This window comes from Dermacentor variabilis, chromosome 9 (genome assembly GCF_050947875.1).
Source record: "Dermacentor variabilis isolate Ectoservices chromosome 9, ASM5094787v1, whole genome shotgun sequence".
Classification (NCBI taxonomy): domain Eukaryota; kingdom Metazoa; phylum Arthropoda; class Arachnida; order Ixodida; family Ixodidae; genus Dermacentor; species Dermacentor variabilis.
This window is the reverse complement of record NC_134576.1, coordinates 40,122,144-40,141,855: the sequence shown is the minus strand read 5'-3', so window position 1 is coordinate 40,141,855 and position 19,712 is coordinate 40,122,144. Positions and strand designations below refer to the sequence as shown.

The following is a 19,712-nucleotide window of genomic DNA, read 5'->3' as shown; positions in this document are numbered from 1 at the left end:
TGTCGAAGTCGCAGTATACAAGCGCAGATTTGAACCACGCTCGATTGATTCACTTGGGTCACTGACGGTGGGACTGGTGAACTTGTGCGCCAGTTCCACCGTCATTGCGCGGATGGAAACTTAAGGCACCTCACGGCATGACCCATAGATCACTAGGGTTGAGGATTGGGCCAGTTGGTATCGCATTCTAGAACTGGTGCAGCGCAACATACAATCGAAGAAACAACAGTTGGAAGTCAGCGCTCTGTTGCTCTATCTGACCGACTCGGCTTGTTTATTCCATTGTTTGTTGCGCTTTATCAGTTCTAGAATGACACATAGAATTGCCCCACTTTAAGGGAAAAGGGAGTAGAGGGGGTTGACCGAGGGGCCCGATTTTTATTAGTCATATCATAAGAAGCCAACAAACACTGACACCAAGGACAACATAGGGGAAATTAGTTGTGCTTAATAAATGAAATGAAGAAACGATAAATTAATGGAAATCAATGTGGATGAAAAAGCAGCTTGCCGCAGGTGGGAACCGAACCCACAACCTTCGCATTTCGCGTGCGATGCTCTACCAATTGAGCTACCGCGGCGCTGTTTCCCCATCCACTTTCTTGGGTATTTGTGTCCGAGTAGAACCCTGGAAGTGTTAGCCAGCGCCACCACTCATAGACCTTGGCGACGGACGTGGAACGTCCTCTTTTGCCGCAGGCGTCACGAGAACGTGATCTTCTTGGGTGAAGGCAACTGGTCAATAAACCCACACATGCTACCTGAAGGCATCAATGTTGCCGGATTCGAGACCCTTGTTATGTAATAAACGACAAGAGAGGGGGTTGACTGAGGGGCCCGATTTTTATTAGTCATATCATAAGAAGCCAACAAACACTGACACAACACAACATAGGGGAAACACAACACAGGGGAAACATAGGGGAAACATTCGCGAAATGTGAAGGTTGTGGGTTCGGTTCTCACCTGCAGCAAGTTGTTTTTTCATCCACTTTGATTCCCATTAATTTATTGTTTCTTCATTTCATTTATTATGCACATCTAATTTCGCCTATGTTGTCCTTGGTGTCAGTGTTTGTTGGCTTCTTATGATTTAAGGGAAAAGGGCACACAAATATGAACTTAGTAAGAAACAGGCCAGAAATCAGAACCGCTAGCTGTCTAAGTACGCAATAGATTATTACGTCACGACAGCTGCCTGCGCATACATCACAGGGGACCTTGCACACTCTGATTTACTAAAGTGGCGTCTCTATACTTCGTACCTCCTTCGAATTTGCGATTTCGTGCACGCTGCGACGTGTTTGCATACGCTCAACGCACTTCTGGTTTTCTGTTAGATACTTCTAAAATGAGCGAAGAATACCTGTAATGGGGCAAAAAAAAAATCGAGACCGTGGGTGGAGTCAAACCTTTGTTTTCCAGCATACAAGCCGGTCCAGTGCTTGAATCATTAGGCCACGACTTTCAAGCACGCTTCTCCCACGCGCGCTGCTCTGGTGGGAAGGTTGCTCTTTGAGACGCGTGGCAACACGCACATGGCCGTTTCTAGTGTTATTACCGCGTGACTGCTGGCGCTTTTAGATACGCTGCGTTAGACTGTACTGGCTTCGGGATGGACCACTATATTATGTGATATGTCTCGAAAGTGAGCAAAGGTCCACTTTTATTCTATCGCCTTAATTATTGACGTTTGTGCTGGCACGTGTCCTGCTGAGGATGCGCTTACTATACACACTGTAATGATCTGTTCGGGGAAGGAGCTCCGAGAGAGAGAGCGGAAGAAAGAATACACATAAGAGAGAAACAGTGACAGAAAGGTAAAAGTGGTATTTACATGTGAAGCGGCATAAACAACACCGTAACATTGTGCGAAATTCTCGAATCGCAATTCAGTTTCTCGCGAAACTGCTTCATTCGTGAAGTTGCAATAACAACTTCATTTTCTTTCACTTAGAGCAGATACTTTAAAACGTTTTAGGCATATGGCACGCATACAATCGAATAAGGCAAATCAAGCGGACAGCAGTAGTCTTTGCCACGCAATAAGCTGTTTATAAACAAAACAAAAAAATGTCTTCATCTACTCTTCGCAAACCGATAACAAGGACAAACTTCAGATCCTTCTGCCGTTTCGTGCAATGCTCATCCGTAACAGCTTTACAAACCACCAAAAAGATAGCATAAGTCTAAGAGGGTTGCGTTTACGGTAAGTAACATATCTTTGGTTTTCACTACGAAGCGTTCTTAGCAAGCGAGATGATTTGTCTTCCATCGTTGACGACTGTGCCTCCTATGTGGTCTTAATGATATAAACACGGCTTTTAAATAAAATTGTTGACAGTATAAGTTACACTGTCGTAATTACTGTAAGGTTTTATATGTGATCGAAACGGAAGAATGGGCGGTGGTGTACTGATTTCAATATCGAAGCATTATTACAGTGAGACCCCCCCCCCCCCCCCATCCCATTCGAATCATATCCTCACTAGAATTGAATGCGGATCGTTTCATTTCTGACGTCAAGTAGTTATCCTTTGTGCCTGTTACCGCGCACCTCAATCTTGTTATACGTCATGAGATTCCTTACATGACGCTTTGAATAGCATTCTGGTAAGATACACATACTCACTCCTCGTAGTTTTTGGTGACATTTATTTCATGTATAGATATATAATGGGACAGCAGGGGAGGCATTCTGTAGGAGCCCACTTAGTCGACTGTCTATTTCGGCCACTGCTGATTGGCTGGAGCCGATCGTCTCCACCTTGCTCGTAGAGCTGCATCCAATCAGTAGCGGCCGAAATAGACAGTCCACTAGGTGGAGTCTTGCAGAATACCTCCCCCAGTTATGTTAGTTAGTTTCCCCGCATACAAATGAAAGCTCGCATTTTGTTAATCTCTGCTATGATTGCAACTTGTCCGGATTAGTTAAAGAGCCTTCGTGAACTACTGCCACTTAGTGAAACCTGTCAGATTTGGTCCTTTTATCAATGCCAAATGTGTTTTCAGCATATGCATATTTGCCCGGGCTAAGCGACCATTGTATTCTTCACTTCCTTCGCAACTTCCCTTTTGAGCGAGCACCACATTACGCTAAGGCAAACCACGCCCTCGTTGACGTCGAAATGCAATCTTTTTGGGAATCGTACACGCACCACTCCGCGCATCAAAGTGTAGAACTGGGCACATCTTTACAATAAAAATGCTTTCGCTTACCGAAAAATATGTGCCTTTGCGCAAAGTCCGTTCCATGTTTCGCTATCCTTGGTTTACAACAATACTCAGCCATCTTAGAAAAAAAAAAACGAATTTACAGCAGTGCATTACAACCTCACAAAGCTGAACGGTGGGCAGCATTACAAAAGCGTGTGTCGGAGGACGTGCCCGAGCTTGAAGCAGCCTAGTGCACTTTCTTTTCGAGCAAGCTTTCTTTGCTGCCCCGAAATAATAATTTTCGGAACTGGTTAGCGGTAAAAACAAACTAGAACTTCAACTACTTGACGACACAGGGAACGTTATACCATCTTATATGTTCTGTGTTGCTCTATGTAACGTATTTAAACGTTCATTTTCCTATGATCAGCCTTCTTCCTCGCCTTTAATTAATAACCTCTTGTTTCCTGTGATGGATTCCATGGTCATCGACTGGCTTGGAGTAAAAGCTCACAAAGAGTTTGAGGATATTTGCACCCGGTTCTGATGAAATAATTGTACAGTTTTCAAAGTGCAAGGCAACCAACACTTCTGTCACTTCGTCTAAACTTTTTGAGTAGTCGTTAGAATGCGGTGTCCTGTCCAGCGTTTGGAAGGCGGTGAAGGTGGTGCCTTTTCCAAGACAAGGTCAATCTTCGTGCCCTATCAACTACAGACCCATCACACCTGCCGGTACTTCATGCAGGCTTCTAGCGCACATCATTTACACCATTCTCATACGATTTCTTGAATCTAACAACTTCGCTATATATAACAATATGATTACCGAGAACACATTCTCTATTCTAGATAGAGGTTTTCGCATTCATTGTATCTTCTTATATTTCGAAAACGCCTTTGATGCGGGTGCTACCGTCTCCTTGTCCTGAAGTTAAGCAAACTTGTTATAGGCCCCTGTTTGCTTACCTGTATTGAATGCTTTTTTTGTAATCAAACTCAGCACGTATCTGTTAACAATTCTGTTTCACCAACTTGTTTTATATATTCACGTTGTAATGACGGTGAAAAACGGCGCAGTGTAACAACTGTGAGTAACAAGTTTAACTCTTTATTGGGCCCAACAAAGGGAGGAACACTCAAGCTCAACGATAGCGGCGGGCAAAGTCAGTGATCACTGAAAGTCTGATCTGTGGGTCAAACGCGTGGACTTTTATACGTGGCTCGTCGCAGGTTCCAGCCTAATCGCTGGTGCACGCGTGCATTCCAGAAAATGCTACACAATTTGCGTCGTGCATAAAATCAGATTAAACAAGGTTCGCTGACAATACCCACAACAGATAGAATTAACAATAACCTTCGACGAAGTTCCCAATCATGAAGGCGTGTCTTGCGCTGAGCGATAGCTTTAAAATGTTAGCTGGTGAAATGCAGTCCTCGAGAAAAGGATAAAAGAGTACGCGTGTCAATAGCTTAGGGCATCTCTGGCATCTAGTGATGTCGTGCATGTCAGTAGGCTCAAGGCCTACTACACTGCTTCCGAGTCCGATCTTTAGTCGCTCCGGGACGGCGCTTTTGCAGCCGTGGCTAGTGCTACGGAACAATATGTGCGATCACGAAAAGGCGAGCAGTGTGAAGACGACGACGACGATTAGAAGCTAGCGCGGGCTGTTGCCTCTTGGCCAAGCGCAGCGTATTTTCTTGTAAATATACTTGTACATAGCTTTTCGTCTGCGTCTTCCTATGTAACAATATTAACTGTTTTGTTTATGAAGTTTACACTTGTGGTACCATTGATCTTTCTCTTTTATGACCTCAAATATGATCTGGTTCATCCATGCGCACAAAGGTGGTTCGCAACTAGGGGTAAACCTGAAAATACACTTGCATATGACAGATTCAAGAGCCTCTACGAAATTGTCATATTCAGTGCTGCCATTTGTATCATATATATCATTGTGATTTAAATTGTTTATTTGCTGTCGCAAAAAGTTCATAGTTAAGGTGTGTGCTTGGTGCAGAGCCTATTCTAGTAGTAGTGATATGATTCTTACACACAAGGGAGAAAATTGGCGAGTGATTTGCTGTGGTATCATCCTACACACCCGCTGAGGCATTGTCCGCACCGTCGCATAATAAATGCTCAATTATAGTCGCTAAAGTAGCGATAATTCTTGTTAGATCAGACATTAAATTTTCGAAGTTATATGGTCTTAGTAATTATGAGTAATGGCTGCTTAAGCTTGAAAACACACCAAATTTCAGGCACCCGTAATGAAAACAGAGCCCATTGGTTTATTTCCCATGCCACTCACTATACTCTTCATGAAGTCTAGAAATAGGGTCATACGTAAGTTCGGGGGTCCATATATGACACCAACTGAGGTTCGACATGACACTGTGATAAAAATAGACCGATCTCACCACACAATCTGCGCATGCGCGAGTTTCCGGAAGCGGCGCTGCTGCCATCTTAGTTGAAGTACTCTGTACGTAGCATGGCGTAGCTGGTGCGGCTGCTTTCTGCGTGCTCTAGGTATACCGGAGTGCTGCACGAATCATTGGCGTGTACGACGGTTCCACGCGGTGGGAAACCGTGTCCGGACCTCCAATGTAAGTGTTTTATTTTAGTTTACTCCGCACTATAGCGCTGTTTGAGAAAAATAGAATTTTCAGCAGTGCAAATATGTAACCTTGCCGTCTCGTCGTTAGCTGATGCGCTGGCGTCGCTTTGCATTGCTGCTACTCATATTAGCTAATGGAATAATAAAGAAAACGAGAAAGTACGTTTCAGTCATCATGAGAGCAATATCTGCCGCAGTCAGTGTCGGCAAGCAAGCGATAAAATCCATAGTGCTCGGAAAGCAACTTGGCAAAACTGCGCAGAGCTTTCGACGACGAAGCCGCGCTATGAACGGGAAGAACAGAAACCGAAGTGTCTCGGTTTTTGTTTACTATAATCAATGTTCATACTATAATCAATGTTCACGTGCATTTACCGAAAAACGAAGGGAGGCAGGCGTTCAATGGTATGCTTGGATCTTTACGGCCTGCAGTCTAAACGTCAAGCAGTACGGTAGCGTTGTTGCTTTTGAAGCTCGCGTGGGATTCACAGATTTGTGAGGCAATTCTGAGGAAGCCACCGGTATTAGTTTGGTTACGAGAACATTGGTTTTATTCATTACCCACCGTGCTTCTTTAGTGTAGGGCTCATACACTGACAAATTAGGGGCAAAAAAAAAAATGCTCGGAATGCCCTGTTTTATCGATTGCTCTGAGTTACGCGAAAGCCCGCCTAGTTTAGTGCACTTGCTACTTCTGTGCTTCTCAGGAATATGTTAGGCATGCCACTACGGCACACTGGTCCGAGTGTCAGCTGACTCCACACGCCCGTAGAAAGGCAAATAAACCGTTTTAGGCTCGACTGTGGTATTTCCCTTTACCGTTTTTAACCTTAATACGTACCAGGCTGCTTTAGAATGTGGCCATAGTGACCTAGGACACGGTATTGTGTTTTTGTACTATAATGATAGCTGGAACGAAGCTTGCCAAATCTTCAGGCGATATTATTATAATGATAATAATTATTATTATTACTTGTTTTGAAAATATGTACATGTAACAAGAAACTGAATAAAGGGAAAATCGGACATCCACTCGTTCGTAGCAATTGCTACAAAGGAAACCCATACGGGTTCCTCGAAAGAAAAGCCTCATAGTTGAAGAAAAATTCGTCCTGGTCCGGGACTCGAACCCGGGACCACCGCCTTTCCGGGGCAGCCGCTCTACCATCTGAGCTAACCAGGCGGCTAGCAGATGGCAGGGCGAAGTCGAATTTTTCGACAACACGAAGCAAAGGCAAGAGTTTGACGTAGTAGTTTTGCGGAAACCCGCAAGGTGGAGAGAAGTAATGAATAAAGGGAAAATCGGACATCCACCCGTTCGTAGCATCTGCTAACCGCCTGGTTAGCTCAGGTGGTAGAGCGGCTGCCCCGGAAAGGCGGTGGTCCCGGGTTTGAGTCCCGGACCAGGACGAATATTTCTTCAACTATGAGGCTTTTCTTTCAAGGAACCCGTATGGGTTTCCTTTGTAGCAATTGCTACGAACGGGTGGATGTCCGATTTTCCCTTTATTCATTACTTCTCTCCACTTTGTGGGTTTCCGCAGAACTACTACGTCTAACAAGAAACTGAAAGCGAGGAGCAGGCTGGCAAATTCCACCGGAACGGGCACAACACCTGTCTACTCTTCAGAAAGGAGGTGACAGCAACACCGATAGGAAGGAGGGTAGGAAAGAGGAAAGAAAGAGCAACAGGGCAAATGTAAACTAATAAAGTAGAACGCACAGCCCAGATCACACACAGGAGGGCCGGTCACTGAAGGTCACGTATCTACAGAATGGTAGATAGAAGAAATAGTATCGACGCTACAAACGTGAACCTAAGTGAGTTAAATCTAGAAAAGTAGGGCGTGATCGGCCTGATCACGTCGAGATGCACAACCAGTGTGGTACAAACATTCCTCCAGTGTCGTACACCGCAGGCCAAGGAGATGGTAGTCCCAAGGTCGATTCAAATAGGTCGCGAAGCTTCGGGCGAAAAGCGGTTCAGTACAGATTGTCACCGGCATCAGCATGGGGGGTTATGGGAGCAGCGATTGAAGCGCGACTATGTTTGGAGGGAACAAGCATTCGGAAAGAAAAACGCGTTTTTTAATTCAAACGAGACACAGTTAGATTCATTCAACGAAAATAAAATTCCTAGACCATTTTATATATTCGTGATTAGTTAAGAAAATACGTTAAATTGTATTATTATTAATAAATGCATTTCTTTTCAGCGCCCATCGCTACAGGGGGCGTTGACGCCACTATCACTCGCAGTGCAATGCACGTCTTAAGATGGGCAGAAAGGCGCACTCGTATCACCATTTGAAATATGCCCCCCTCACAATTTGTGCTTTCTTGCTTGTCGAAGTTTGTCTGAATTTGGTGACGCGGGTAGTTTCATTGCTTCTTAATCTGTTCAGTCAAAAGTAGTGAGTTACGACCGCCAGATAATTGTGTAGTTGTTTTCGTGCGACTGCGCTGGCCGACGGGCTTGGCATCCGACAATAGTATCAGCACTCTACACCTAAAGCTTTCGTCGGCCTCCAAAGAAAGTATGTTCTGTGCAGGGATGCGATTTCGACAACCGTACGGCTGGCCTTTTCCTGCATCGCTTTCCACGCTGAAAGCTCGAAACGCCCGCCCACCAAGTCGAATGGCGGGGCATTTGAATATATAGCTCCAAAGGAAGAACAACAAAACAAATTTCGCGCCTTCGAAAACAAAATGACGTCACTTCTGCTTTTAACGGACATGGCGTCACGTTATTTTTTCTTCCGCCGGAAGTGTTCCCACCACATAAAGATGGCGCTAAGCCCCATGAACCGGCGATGGACCGCCATGTTTTGAACGTATGGGCTCCTATGGAAGCTTCGCTACCAGGTATATTTACCTTGGTAGTCCCTCACTGGCAACATGCGCTGCGCACTGAAAGCGGGACACTCAAATATCAGATGCTGAAGTGTCTCGCAGCAACCACAAGACGTACACGATGGACTGGCCACACGTCCTTGTCTGTATAAACGTTCGCGAACGTTCACGCAGCCAACCCTCAGCTTGAGTAGCTGCGCTCTAGGGCGACGAGAGAAGCCTCGACCGCGAACATGGGGCGGGAACCTTCCATTTGCGACGCGCTGGTCTGGATTCTGCTTCAGTAGGTGGCGACAAATGAGCAAATGAGCGTCATGAAGCTTGCAGAAAATATCAGGGCAGGCACAGTTCTTAAAGAGCAACTTGAAACCAGTCCATCAGCCTCTTCATTTCCACCGGTTGAAGGTATCCAGGCAGTCTAGCTATTCTTGAGAATTCACTTTACGCGGTTCGTTTGCAGTGTTGTTTTAATAAAAAAAGACAGAACATTGATTTGCGACCTTGTAACGCTTATTTTAAGCTGTAAAGGATTAGCGGAATTTTTATTGTGATAAATGGCTATACTAGCGAAATGCGCAGGTTGTGGGATCGTTTCCCGCCAGCGGCAAGTTGTTTTTTCATCCACTTTCATTTCCATTTATTTATCGTTTCTTTATTTCATTTATTAAGCAGAAGTAATTTCCCCTATGTTGTCCTTGGTGTCAGTGACTGTTGGTTTCTTATGATATGACTAATGAAAATCGGACCCTTCGGTTAACTCCCTTTCTTCTCGTTTATTACATAACGGAGGTCTCGAATCCGGCAACGTTGATGCTTACAGGTAGCATGTGTGGGTTTATTGATTGGTTGCCTTCTCCCAAAAAGATCCCGTTCTTGTGGTGCCTGCGGCAGAAAGGATGTTCCACGTCCACCGCCAAGGCCTGTGAGTGGTGGCGCTGGCTAACAGTCCCAGGATTCTACAAGGAAACATAAATACCCAAGAAAGCGGACGGGGAAACGGCGCCGCGTGTTCAATTGGTAGAGCATCGCACGCGAAAGGCGAAGGTTGTGGGATCATTCCCCACCTGCGGCAAGTTCATTCTTTTTTATTTGTCGTTTCTTTATTTCATTTATTAAGCAGAAGTAATTTCCCCTATGTTATCCTTCGTGTGAGTGTTTGTTGGCTTCTTATGATATGAGTAATAAAAATGGGGCCCCTCGGTTAACCCCCTTTTGTTCTCGTTTATATTGGCACGTTATGCTTTATAAATTCATATCTGTAAACCGTGAAACTGAATTAAATTTGTGTAAATATTTTAGTTTCCTCACGCATTCCGTAGTTCCTTGGGGCAAACACTTGGTGAAGTAGCTTCTCAGCAACGTTTTGAGCTTGCCTCAGCAGGCCATCCTGCACAAAACCTTTCCGGACGCGCACCCTTTCAATGCGTGTCGCTTTTATAAAGATACAGACAGTCTTGCTCACAAGCTCTGGGGTTGCCCCCTGGCGCTGAGGACCAGGACCACAAAGGAAGAGTGGGACCGAGCTCTACGCTGCTCGGACCTTGAAGCACAGCTCTGGGCTGTCCATCGGGCCCGCGACGCGGCCGAAGGGCACGGCTTGTCTGTCCCGACGTGGGAGCGGCCCGCTGCGCGCTAATCGCGCACACCGAGAGACCCCAATAAAGTTATTCATCCATCCATGTATCAGCATGAATTTTTGTCGCGATTAGAGAACACGCTGAATAAAGTGAAATTGAAGATTAAGAGAAAGAAGGCAAGGAAACACAAGAAAGCTTTTTGACAACATTTTTTTAAATTTTTGTAGGACCAGACAAAAGCATCATGACATTAGTTCTAAGCAATATTAACAAGGAAGAATGGACAAATGAAACAGTATCACGGAATCCATTCTTCGGAAAGGAACACATTTATAGCAAATTCATGTGAAAGCAGAACATGGTTTGGCACTTTTCAACACATTACTGCGCATTCGCACTGTTCCATGTTGCCTCGGACGCTCAGCAGTCTTGTTTTATGCAAAGTGCCGAAGCGGTATGCCATGCTTCCTTGGTGAATGCTCAGTGCAACTCAGTCCAAGTGCACTTTGTAGAGATACTGTTGCCATATTGAATACAGTGCCGAAAAAGAGAAATAATGTTATCTTTTTAAATTGGCTTTTAATACTTAAATGAAAGAAACAACAAAATGCACTGTCAGGCAGCATAGCTTGGGATAAATTCATAGTGCAAGAGTGCACTGCGTAGTTTGGTAACGAATGGTTTGTTTATGTAAGAAAAAGGATTTACTGCAGGACTCCATCCGAAATATGTAATTGCTGCAATTTAACGATAAACTTTAGTATGAAATGGTCATTTTCAAGCATGCTACACGTTGTCACGGGTATAAAACTATTTACACGATGTATTTATAAGGCTTACATAAACAGCAGCTGAAAATCCCGAGAGGCTGTTGCCGCTTCGTCGTCCTTACCATCAACACATTGTCCTCTTTTCCAACCGTAACTCAACCTTCAGCAGAAAAAGCACCGCCCCGTGCTACCGACGGGGCTGTCGATAAGGGCATAGCAAGGCTTAAAGGAACGCTAAATGTTAATATTAAGTGAACGTGGACTATTGAAATACCATGCCAGAAACCTCGAAACGCTTGTTTTATGCGAAGAAGGGACTTATTTCAAGAGAAAATGCGTTGTGAAGCGTCCGCGTACCTCTAGCGCAGTTCAAATCGCCCGCCCTCCGATCGAGGAGTGGTGAGGTCATGGTCTCATAGTGACGTTGCGCCGTCTGTGAGTAAAACGGCGCCCGCAGACGGCGCTACGGCTTTTCTGCACAAAACGCAGACGCGCGGCCAGAAACAGAGTCAAGACAGAGCCGACAGCAGCGCGACAGCGGAACTATGGTGGCTAGCGAAAGGCAAAGCGCGCGACGATAAGCTGGTTCTTTATTTTATGACGCCAACTTTGACGCTCGTTGCAATGGACGACCCTGACAACGACACAGTGCCTCGCGATGCTGGGCTCGATTTCAGCGATTTAAGCACTGATGAACGTGACCTGCTGCGGAAGGCTCGCGCTGCCGGCGTCGTTGCGCACTACTACGACGGCAACTGTATGCCATGGCTGTACATATACGCACATTTGTAGCTTTCCCTTCGTGAAAACCAAATGGCGCACTCACCGCCCCGTCTTCGACGTGCAGTTGTTCTTGCACTCCTGAGAATGCAGGCAAGACCGACGGAACAGCGCTACGGGAAAGCATTGCTTTGAAAGGCACTCCACATGACTTCAGTAAGGCGGCGTTGAACTCGTAATCCTCTGGACGAAATGGACGAAATGGTCCAGCGAGCACACTATGCGATTTTTCTTCGCCAACGCACTGTGGCAGAGGTATGGCACTTAACCACTTCGAACGGAGAGGTTTACTCGTTGGCACACAGTGATAAGTACCGTTGGATTCGCCGCTGCAACTGTCCTTGGCCAAGTTCCGCGGACCGTTCGCGCATCCCACGACATCACATGGTCGTGGCATTCTCGCTGCTTGTTCCAAATGCAAGTTTCCCGAGCCAGCAGAACCAACGCAGCACGACAGGATAACGAAACAACTGAAACTCCAAAAGGGGCACGGCGCAAAGTCGAGCGCGCAGAGTCGAGCAATAACGAAACCTTTCGACCACCCATACAACTGAAGGGTAACGTCAAAATGTTGATTTTTCTTAGAATCAAACTGAAATAGACAAGTCGTATTTTCTTCTGTCTTATCACCTAACTAAATGATCTTTTTATTACGAGTAGTTGAGTACTAGTAATATAAATTATGATGAGGAGTGCCCTCGTCATCGGGCTAGTACCGGAATGTCGCTGGGGGGCCTCAAATAGTGTCATGCATTTACCTCAATTTCTCGGTTACTAAAGTTGTGCTCGCAATTATATTGACGCCTTAGACGTTCTAGAGCATTGCTTTATAAGTTTACCTTGACTTCTTGGTAACCTTTAGGGTCCCTTTAAGCCGAGAGACGTGTATGACGTCAGGATATGTGGAACCGGTTGACATGACAGAGGTCGCGGGGATTGTCTCGTAAGTGATATTGGTTATTGACGTAGAACGTGGTAAGGGCCTTTGTAGCACGGAAGGAGTTCCTCGGAGAGCCCCACTCGGCGGCAAGGAGATGAAAGTAGCACGAGAGAGCCTGGTGAAAAATATGTGTCACGATGGCGGCGGTTGTGGGGCGGGGGGTAAACGTGCCGTTGACATTCCTGCGATGCGAACAAAGGAGTACGGGCAAATTGACGCGCATGGTCAGCGTGGGCGGTGGCGTCGCGGGCATACTCGGTCCTCGAATCGTGTGTTAAGGGGAGTAAGTGTCCAATGGTAATACAGTGTCACGACCGAAGAGTACGTTAAAGGGGAACACCCAGCAGCATCGTGGCATGGTGAATTATAGGCGACCGTGACAAAACGGAGCGCCACATCCCAGTCCTTGTGGTCGGATGAAACGTATTTGGATAGCATGCCAGTAAAGGTCCGATTAAGTCACTCAGTGAGGCCGTTGGTCTGCAAATGATAGGAAGTATACAGTTTGTGCTTGGTAGAACATAAGTGAAAGATATCGGCAATGACTTGGGAGGGGAAAGTGCGGCTGCGGTCAGTAAGGAGCTGTCGCTAGGTGCCATGTGCTAAAATTATATCGCGGAGTAGGAAATCTGCGCCTTCGGTTGCGCAGCTGGTAGGAAGTGCCCGAGTGATGGCAGTAGCGACAGCCATCCACCTGTTGCCGGAGCTGCACTCCGGGAAAGGGCCAAGGAGATCCAAAGCGACGCGAAAGAATGGTTCAGGTGGAATGTCGATCAGCTGTAAGTACCCGGAAGAAAGCGTTGCTGGCTTTTTGCAATATTGACAGGACTTGCAAGCAGCTACATAGGGCCATACGGAGCATGCGAGGCCGGGCCAGTAGAAGCGGTGGCACAAATGGTCGTAAGTGCGAGCAAACCCAAGGTGTCATGCAGTTGGGGCGTCATGAAGCTCCTGAAGCACGGTTGAGTGGAGGCGTTGAGAAACGATAAAGAGAAGGGGAGGACCATCAGGATGAAAACTGCGTTGGTACAATATCCCGTTGTTGAGGAAGAATCACCGTAACGATAGTTCAGTAGGAGCAAGTTCCATTCGATCTATGAGGGTCCTTAAAGTAGCGTCATGGCGTTGCTGGTTGGCCACGTTCAAAAGCTGGGAAATGAAAAGAACACTTGCGGAAGGGTCCTCGTCAGCGTTGGCGGGCGTGTGTACAGGGTAAAGGGACAAGCCGTCGGCGTCCATTTGTAGGCGACCAGACCTGTACACCAGCGAATAGGAATACTCTTGTAGCCGCAAAGCCTCCCTGTGGGATCATTTAAGGATGAAAGCGAACAGAGGGCATGGGGATCCGTTATGGTAGGAAGGGGCTTGCCGTAGAAGTAGGGGCGGAATTTCGCTACCGCCCACACAATGTCCAAATATTCGCGCTCGGTAGTAGAGTAGTTTCGCTCTGCAGGGATTCGCTCTGTAGGGACTGAAGTAGCGAAGTGTTCTAGAATTGCTGGTGTGGTGAGCATGGTGGTAAGGCGAGAAAAGGCGGCGGCCTGAGAGGATCGCCATGAAAATGGCACACTTTTCTTCAAGAGATCTGTGAGAGGGCGTGCTATAGTGGCAAAATCTTTTACAAAGCGCCGGCAGTAAGAGCAAAGGTCCATGAAACTTCGGACATGTTTTGCGGACTGTGGAACAGGGGACTCTTTCACGGCGCGAATTTTCTCTGAGTCCGGTCGGACGACATGTTAAAGAACAGTAATCTCACGGTGGCTGAAGTTACATTTCTTGGAGTTGAGCTGTAGACCGGCCTTGCGCAAAATGGCAAGTACAGCTGAAGAACGCTCCATGTGTGTGCTGAATGAGGCCGATAACACAATAACATCATCTAGGTAGCAGAGATAAGTTGAACATTTGAATCCTTGGAGTAATGAGTCCATCGTGCGCTCAAAGGTAGCCGGAGTGTTGTACAGCTGAAAAGCGCTCAATGTGTGTGTTGAATGAGGATGATAACACAAAAAATCATCTAGTTAGCAGAGACAAGTTGAACACTTGAATCTTTAGAGTAATGAGTCCATCATACGCTAAAAGGTAGCCGGAGTGTTGCATAGCCGAAAAGCCATAACTTATGCCTTTGGTAAAGACCATCAGGCGTTTTAAAGGCGGTCTTTTCACGATCTAGATCATCGACAGCAATTTACTAATATCGGGACCGTAGCTCGATGGACGAAAAATACTGTGTCCCCTAGAGGAAATCGAGGGTGTCATCAATACGAGGTAGTGGGCAGACGTCCTTCTTTGTGATGCGGTTGAGGTGGCGGTAGATTTTCAAAATGTTCAGAACTGCTCGCACTTGTGTAAATAGGCATGAAGAACAAAAATATTAGAAGTCTGATCCAAAGCGTACTGTGAAAAAAGCCTTGTAAAAAAACCTAACCCATTTTTGTACTACAGACAAAATGTGGAAAGCGTATAATGCATTTAGAAAAGCGATGAATTGGGCTAGTTTGTGCGCATTTATTTTTTTGCGCTACGCACTGGAATACACTAACAGGGACGATGCAAACACTGATTCTAAAGAGGACACGAAGTGACACGAGGTAATACAAACTACCAACTCGTTTATTGTCAGATCAAAGCACAGTTTTAAAAGAACGCAACGATGTATTGCAACTGCGTGAACTGTGGTTATAACAATACAATGGTTAATACAATTATGTGGAGCCAAGCATGGGGACAGTGACATGCTGCAAAAAGGCGAATGGACTTTTCAGAGGTGTCATTCTGATGTATGAAAATTAGGCCAAATGCTCGCAGATCACTTATTTACTTATTTATTTATTTATTTCAGTATCCTCAAGGCCCGGAAGGGCGTTAGAGAGCGGTAGGTACAATGCAAAAATAGAAACAGGTGCAGAAGCACAGAGCGCAGATTTCTATACAAAGATATTGGTGCTATTACAAAAAAATATTAAAACCAAATACAATAGCATAGAGTGCAAGTTTTTAAACCGAAGTATTGGTGCTATTACACAATAAGTGCTGATTTGAAAGATAGCACGTCCGCAGCTGAGGCAATGGAAGGGGGAAGGCAGTTCCACTTGCTGCAAATTTTTAGCAGAAATGAGTCGAAGAAAACATTAGTGCGACAATAGGGGATGGCGACCTTAAGCTGGTGGTAGGAGCGAGATGATACGTAGCAAGGCTTGAAAAAAAGTTCGTTTTTTAGTGATGGGCAAAAAAAAGAAGATTTTATGAATCAAGGCCAGACGAGAAATTTTTCGCCGGAGAAGTAGATCTGGTAGTCTAAGATTCGATTGCATTAAGGAAACGCTAGCTGTGCGATGACAGTTGGAGGTAATGAAACGAGCGGAACGGTTTTGTACGGATTCGATGAGGCCACTTAAGGTGTGTTGACCTGGATCCCATATTTCCGACGAGTACTCAAGTTTATGCCTGACTATAGCATCGTAAAATAACAGTTTTAGATTTAAAGGGGCTTGAGCAAAATTGCCACGCAAGTATCCGAGAGTACGATTTGCGTTGGTGGTGATGAAGTCAATGTGCAAGTTCCATGAAAAGTTACTGGTTATGTGAACACCAAGATATTTGTATAAAGAAACTTGATCAAGCTGATCTTGGTTAATAATGTAACCAAAAGAAGCAGGAGTGTTAGTATTTAAAGTCATTAGCCATTTATCACACCAATTGGAGATAGCGTTAAGGTCAGATTGAAGAATACAAGAATCGTTTGAACTTGTTAATACTCGATACAAAACACAATCGTCAGCAAATAATTTATTAATAGAGCTAATGTTATCAGGAAGGTTAATAGTGTATACAAGAAACACTAAAAGACCTAAAGCACAGCGATGCGGAACGCCGTATGTTACCCTACAAGGAGGTGAGGTGCCGTCATTGGCTAGCGCGAACTGAGAATGGTTAGCAAGGAAGCATTCGATCCATCTGAGGATGTTAGCATCTACATTTAATGTGCTAATTTTAAGAAGAAGCAGTTGATGGGGAATTTTGTCGAAGGCTTTAGCTAAATCTAAGAAAATGCAGGCAATAACAGATGCGCTGTCTAAGGCAGAAGCAATGCTGTGGGTGAAAGACAATTGTTGCGTTTCGCAAGAGGGGGATTGGCGGAAACCATGCTGGGAGGGGGGACTAAAGAAAGCATTGGTTTGAAGAAAAGACACAAGACTTGAGTATATCACATGCTCTAGTAGTTCGCAAGGAATGGACGGTAATGATATTGGTTTGTAGTTAAGAGGAGATTGGGGGTTACCTGATTTTAAGATCGGGACCACCTTCCCCACTTTCCAATCTAACTTATGCTCTCATGTGAAAGTAGGTGCTAAAAATTTATATGCTAGATGCCTAGCAAGATGACATATGCTAACGTTAAATGTACTAGTGATGAATTAGGTATTAAGCGCTGAATAACGTTTTGGATATGTGGAAGCATAACAGCAACTTAACATAGAGTTGAACTTCCAAACAAATAACAATGTTCTCAATAGTTAAAGACATATCTCATAACATAGATATTCACATCATACATTGTGCGAATGTTCATATAGTGTGTTATTTCCATGCCGGTAGATAGAAAGCAAGGGTGCACAAAAGCACAGAGACGCAGGTTTGCGCATTATTACCTCTCGATACCTACAGGAGCTTCAGTTTTCGACAAAAGAAAGCCACGAGACTGTTGCGCGTGCAGAGGTGCTGGTATCAATGACCACAAGAACTGTATATAAGTTGTTAGCCCGGCTGTTAAGAACCGATGACGAAATTGTTTCAGGCATGTGCACTTGTGTTGCGGGCAAATGATCTGCATGCAAGCACCCGTTCTATGTATTATATGAGTTGTGTATATATATCCCAGCATTACCTCACGACGGTGTTAGGCTTTGTGTCATGCACCGAGAGCAAATGGCAATTGTGCAGACCTAGAGACACGAAAAGAGTGACAAATTATTTTGATGACCTCGTCTTCTCCAAGGATACCTCGGAGAGACCATAACATATGAATGAAATACTCATCGGTAAAAGCAGAAAGATAGACCATGACGTCACGGAGCTTGATTCACGTATATTAATAACTAAAAGAAAGTGTACTAGAGTGTTTTGCTAACATCGTAGCGGCTAATGATTTCTTGCCAGAAAAAAAGCACTAAGCCCACAACAGATGGCGAAGTGCCCGAAAGTATGCCTCAGCGGTGGGTTGACGCCTTAAAGAAGTCGCAAGCACTAGAGTACTCAACTGATGATGTGACTGCTGTTGAGCGTGCAACAAGCCTACAGAGTTGCTCATCCCTGTGACACCACTAGAGTATTCAATAGGACATAAAGGACATAACGGCTTTAATAGCACATAAAGTGTGCACATGGGTAAAAACATGGAAAACTAATATAGGACCTCATGATACTTCGCCTCTACTAAGTGCTACAATGAGGGAAACGTGACGAGCCACCTACGCCATGAATCGAGGGATGTTGCGTGAGGCTAAGGCAAGAAAGCAATTCATACAGCAAAAAAAAGAAGAAGAGAGCACTTGGGCATTCAGATTGAACAGTTTGTTCTGTCTTTGTGTCGTAGCCCTCCTTTTCTGGGGGCTAGCCCCGATGGCACTCTTAAATGTCACTGCTGTGAAACGATTTGTTCCGGATATTCAAAGCCCTAAGAACGCCGATACATTTTCTAAAACTGAGCTACGTAGTGGGCGTCTGAAAACGAGCAGCAGATTCTTCACATAAGTGCAAATGCAAATAGGGGAGAGCAGCTTGCAATCTTGTGTTCTCTTTGTTTACAGTGAGAAGAAATGCGTGCAACTTTCAGTACATAATCATCAGAATTTTTTTGGTGAAGCGGTGGAGCGCTGTAAATTCTTTTATGAAAAGTACTTGGTGCATTCGTTTCTTAACAGTTAGCACTTGTTCGTGATTTTAAATGCATTGAGACATTCCCAAAGATTCACTGCAAAATGTGGAATTTTTTGTGCATAGGATAAATCACCGGTAAATGCAAATTTCAACCATATGGCGTGTTTCTCCTACTCAGCACATGTAAACGTCAGTAAAGATTGCGAGCTCCTTAATGATGAGTATGGTTTGGCACCTATTATATTAAGAAAGAACTCCCTTTTTCTCTAAGGCAGTGGTTATTCAAGTTGTAAGTCCAGCGCTTCCCCCACAGCATTGATAAAGGGGCCCTGCAATGCATTGTTCGTTGGCAACGACGGTATCAGCACTTTCGTGAACGTTGTGCAGGGGGCCGACTTCAATGAATGCCTGTATAATCATTAGTTCAACATGTAGTTTACATTACCACAGTCTGTGAGTCCTGCAAAAAGACTAGAATGATAATATTTAGGGTCATTAGAAATGTCACTAATTCATTAAGGAGGGGCGCAAAATAACTTGTGCAGCAGGCAACACCAGAGGCACTGTGCGGCATCTCCATGACGCACCAACTTCTTTTAATGCCCTGTAGCTATTGGGCAGCGCTCAGTGACGTTATTGTAGAGTGAAATTCGGCATCCAGAGCCACGAAAGTTCCAGGCGGGTAAGTTCTATTTTGAATTTTATTTGAAGATTGTGCATCCAATAACTCGGGGGTTTTAGTACGTTATCATATTGCATTCTATTCTTTGACATGCTGAAAATAGAAATTAGAGCAATAATGGCGATACTAAAAAATAACTGCCGAGTCCCTCTAATTGTTTGCTGGATAAATTCTACCAATACACGTGTACCTTATCTAACTAAGTGGTAGTGGTAGTTGGCTACTAGTCAGCTACCTATGGAGGTTAGCCACTCATAGATGCTAGAGGACATGGGAGATGCACAGAGCGGTTCTCTCTGTGTGAGAAGCCGTTCAGGACACGAAGACGGACAGCCGTTATTACGGTGTGACTGTTCGTACTTGTACTGGGAGGAATCTTTTGGAAGCTTTTGTTAATTTTTGGTGCAGTTTTGGGTAATATCTTCATGAATCTAGTGGTGAAGCATGTTTGGTTGA

General features: G+C 45.0%; 2 non-coding genes across 2 annotated transcripts; both read right to left on the bottom strand.

Moving 5' to 3' along the window:
• Nucleotides 1-508: 508 nt before the first annotated feature.
• On the bottom strand, nt 509-581 carry TRNAS-CGA (transfer RNA serine (anticodon CGA)). The gene has a single exon. It is a non-coding gene; the product is annotated as a tRNA-Ser (tRNA).
• A 6,304-nt stretch (nt 582-6,885) lies between these two features.
• TRNAS-GGA (transfer RNA serine (anticodon GGA)) lies at nt 6,886-6,960 on the bottom strand. Its single transcript has one exon. It is a non-coding gene; the product is annotated as a tRNA-Ser (tRNA).
• Between the last annotated feature and the right edge of the window lie 12,752 nt (nt 6,961-19,712).